Consider the following 4,579-nt stretch of genomic DNA (forward strand, 5'->3'; position numbering starts at 1 on the left):
ATGTCCACCAAGTACACCCTTCTTGATGGGGATGTCATCTTCCGTTGGTCATTTGACAGAATTCTCCTCAGATGTGTCGATACACAAGAAGCAAGCAAAGTTCTCGAAGAAGTGCACTCGGGCATCCGTGGGCTGCATCAGTCTGGCCGAAAGCTCTATGAGCGCATACGCAAACTCGGCTATTATTGGCCTTCCATGGTGGCTGATGCCCAAAACTATGTGAAAAGATGCCAGGTGTGCAAAATTCACTCGAGCCTCATCCATCAGCCCTCGGAGCCCCTCCACCCTACAGTGACATCATGGTCCTTCTCCCAGTGGGGTATGGACATTGTAGGACCCATCGAACCTCCTTCCACCCGCAGCTCATGCCTTCATTTTGGTGGCAATAGACTACTTCTTCAAGTGGGCTGAGGCAATCCCTCTCAAACAGGTTCCAGGGACCACTGTGGCTAACTTCATGCGGCACCACATCATATACCGGCTCTGGGTTTCAGACCGAATAATTTATGATAATGGCCCTCAATTCAGGAGCCAACATATTGATCGCCTAGTCAACTAGTTCGGTCTTGAGTGGAAGTACTCGAGTATGTACTACCCTCGAGCCAACGGGTTAGCTGAGGCATTCAACAAGATTTTGTGTGAGGTGCTCCGGAAGTCAGTTTCAAAGTCAAAGAAGAACTGGCACAAGAAATTGCTTGAGGCTCTGTGGGCCTATCGCACTACCACTCGTAATGCTACAGACTCTACCCTTTACTCCCTGGTCTGTAGAGGTGAGGTGGTCTTACCCCTCGAAGTTCAAATACCCTCACTCTATGTCGCTATACATCAGAGACTAACTAAAGACGAGAGGGTCAAACTCTGTTACCAAGGGTAGGACGCCATTGACGAAAAGAGGCTAGAAGCCCAGTAGAACCTCGAGCTCAATCAAGGAAGAATGAAGAGAGCCTTTGACAAGTATGTCAAGGTTCTCTCATTCGCTCATGGGGATCTAGTCTTGGAGTTCAAGAGACCGATTGTCATGCATGGGCATCGTAAAGGAAAGTTCGAACCTAAGTGGGAGGGCCCATTCATAGTCAAGAAGGTCACACCAAATGGGGCCTATATACTGAAAAACTCTGATGGAGAAGAGGTGATGCCCCCTATCAACGAGCGGTATTTAAAAACGTATTATCCCTAACATGACTCTAAAGTGCGATGCGTGCAGTAAAAAGAGAGAAATGGAGATGAGAAACATCAAGCCAACCCAAAGGAAATTCATTTCTTTTATTGCATTAGAAAAAGTTGCAAGTTACAAATGAAAGCCCATTAATAAGGAGGCTACAATTCTCTCATATCTGAGGGAAAGAAAACGGTGGACATCAAAAGTGTTGCTCTTGCATATGACGATAAGAGGACGATTACAAACTAAAATATGCAACATTGCTCTTGCATCTAAGGATAAGAGGACGGTTAATAGCCAAAAGAAATGCCTTCCTCATGGAGAAGAAGCAAACCCACCAAAGAAATGTCTGCCCCATGAAGAGGAAGCGAAACCACTTGGAGAAGTTAGCCTCAGTCCCACAAAGGAGGATGGTTACAGGCCAAAAGAGGAAGCCAACCATTTTTGAGTCAGCTTCAATTCATCTGACGTGTATATCAAATATACAAGACAGACTTCTCTAGCAAGGAACTGGCCTATGATGGAGAGCATACCCTGTTGACAGTGGACACTCTTCCACATAACAACATGGACTTCACGATTGGATAGGGCCTCCTCGTTTGCCATCACTCTTGACCCCCACGAGAAATCACCATCCATGGTCCTCGCTGCATGCAACTCAACACCGTGCGCAGTCATTGTCGAGTGCAACACAATGCCACGTCCTAACATCACCACGAGCAAGCTAATGTCGGGCGGGACCATCGTCGCGCGTAGCATGCCACTGAGCGTGGCTATTACCATGTGTGGTCTAGAGACGCACGAAGGCGACGCTGCATGCGAGTTAATGGCATGTATAATGTTGAAGTACCCCGGTTCCCACTGTTCCCAATTACCGGGGGGCATTGACTCCCATACCTCTTCAGTTCCCCCAATCGTCGCCCCTCGCTGACGGTCCTCTTTCTCACAACCTTTCACCTTCCTTACAATGCAATTCTTTGGATTTCATCAGAAACATGCCTTCGACTGCAGGGAATCCTTGCCTAGCCCTGTTTTTTCCCCTCAACGACGTGATTTCTCCCCCAACAGAAACACTTCACAATCCAGCAGAGATCCCCGTCTAACCCGGCTTTTTCCCCCTGTTTTTGATGGCTAGAAATATCATGGAAAAACCACTGGAAATCCCCAGGAGGCTTCCCTGCAACCTTGCAGATCTTCCCTTCTTCTAGTTTTGCCACTTCAGTAGCTCACCAAAACTCGTCGCAATTCCATTGAGTTTCCAACGAGCTCAAGGCAGCTCCTTTTCCTCCTCCTCCAACAACCAAAGGACCGATAGAGCCCTTTGAACTCTCTACGACCTCCCCTCTAGTAGAAGAATGACCGAAGGAGCACTCGAACTCCGACAGGCACCTCTGCAAATCCTACCAAGGCCCTGAGAGACCCTCTTCCTTGCTAAGAAGGCCTCGGCACTTGTTGAAAAGGGTTCACAAACATGTTATGCAGCTCCGCACCTCCTGAAGCTCGTCAGAAAAACTCCTAAGGGCCTATCATTGGAAGTTTTGGTGGGGAAGTTCTCGCTGGAAAACTGTTGCTAGAACCTTTCGCTCTCTCTCTAAAAACTCCTCCACCGTTTTACCCTTTGGAAATATAGTAAACAGATTTTTCCCCTTTTTATACCTAGCAATGCCATGAGCTACCCTCGATAAACACAGAATGACGCTCCAGTCCCCAGCTCTTGATGGTGATAAGATCAGGCTGATGCGGGTCAAGCCCGAGACCTGAAAGGGTTATCGCTGCATGCTTCGTCTAGGGGGCTATCGCTGCGTACTTTGCCAGGGGACTATTGGCACGCGTCTCGTCCAGGAGCCATCGTCGTGCGCCTCGCTCAGGGCACCTTGTCCATGGGTCATCGCCACCGCACAGAACGTCAGGGGCTACTGTTGCGCGCTTCACAAAGGACCCTAACTCCATGCGCGTGTCATCTAGGCCTAATGCATGTGCGCCATCCAACACTTAATGCCACCCGCATGCCATGGTACTCCCATACGGACCATCATTCTGCATCCCTAGGAAGTTCATTCTCTACACCACAATCTCACTCCTCAAGGAGTCTGGTTTCTGGTGACGACTCTGTTCCCCATGAAGTCGCGTTTCATCACCACACTACGGTCCAGATGCACGACCCTAAACTACATGATCCAAACTATATAACCTTAAACTGTAGTGGTGGTCTAGTTGCACGACCTTAAGCTACATAGTCCTCGTCACAACTCAAAACTGTACAACCATGGTCTAGTTGTGTGACCTAAAACCATAGTGCACGTCCTGACCGCATGAAGTTAAAAGGCTTAGAGCCATGGTCTAAACTATATGGCCTTAAACTATAGGGGTGGTCTAGTTGCACGACCTTAAACTGCATAGTCCTCGTCACGACTCAAAACTGTACGACCATGGTCCAGCTGTGTGACCTTAAACCATATTGCACGTCTTGACCGTATGACGTTAAAAGGCTTAGAGCTATGGTCCAAACTATATGACCTTAAATTGTAGTGGTGGTCTAGTTGCACGACCTTAAACTGCATAGTCCTCATCACAACTCAAAATTGTGCGACCATGGTCTAGCTGTGTGACCTTAAATCATAGTGTACATCCTGGCCGTATGACGTTAAAAGGCTTAGCGCCATGGTCCAAACTACATGACCTTAAACTATAACGAAGGTCTAGTTGCACGACCTTAAACTGCATGGTCCTTGTCACATGACTTTAAATTGCATAGCCACAGTCCGAGGTACAAGACCCTAAAACAGTAATGCACGGTGCGATAAGTGTCCATACGCACAACTCCAACCAAGAGATAGACCACCTCTTCCCTAAAAAGGTATTTCATCAACATCCCCAGTGGAGTTAGATGCATGCAAGGGTCGTACCTACCCTTTTAACCCCCAGTGGGTTTGTTTCGCACCAATATCCCAGTGAGAGTCACACCCTACTACGACCCACTATCCCCGGGGAGTTTAGGGCCATCCTTACCCCTTACACCCTCACATGTACACCATCACTCATTATTCCCATAGAGTCATGCTAACCCTCTTAGTCCCCAGTGAAGTCTCCTCTGTCTACTACTCACCGAGTGCCACCATCTTTATCTCTCTGCTTGTGCATAGTCTTAGCTGTCCTTATCCCCAGGGAGGCAAATGACTATCCACATACCCATCCCCCGTGGAGCTTCATCTACATCGCAACCCACGGTCATGGTCTAAACTATATGACCTTAAACTGTAGTGGAGGTCTAGTCGCACGACCTTTAACTGTATGGTCCTAGTTGCATGATTTTAAACTACATAACCACGCTCCAAGCTATATGACCTTAAACCATAGTGCACGTTTTGATCGCATGGCGTTAAACTGCTTTGTCCAGGTCCATGAGGCTTGACCTTAAAG

This window comes from Amborella trichopoda, chromosome 5 (assembly GCF_054954075.1).
Source record: "Amborella trichopoda isolate Santa Cruz 75 chromosome 5, AtrichopodaSantaCruz75HAP2 v2.0, whole genome shotgun sequence".
NCBI classification, from domain to species: Eukaryota; Viridiplantae; Streptophyta; class Magnoliopsida; order Amborellales; family Amborellaceae; genus Amborella; species Amborella trichopoda.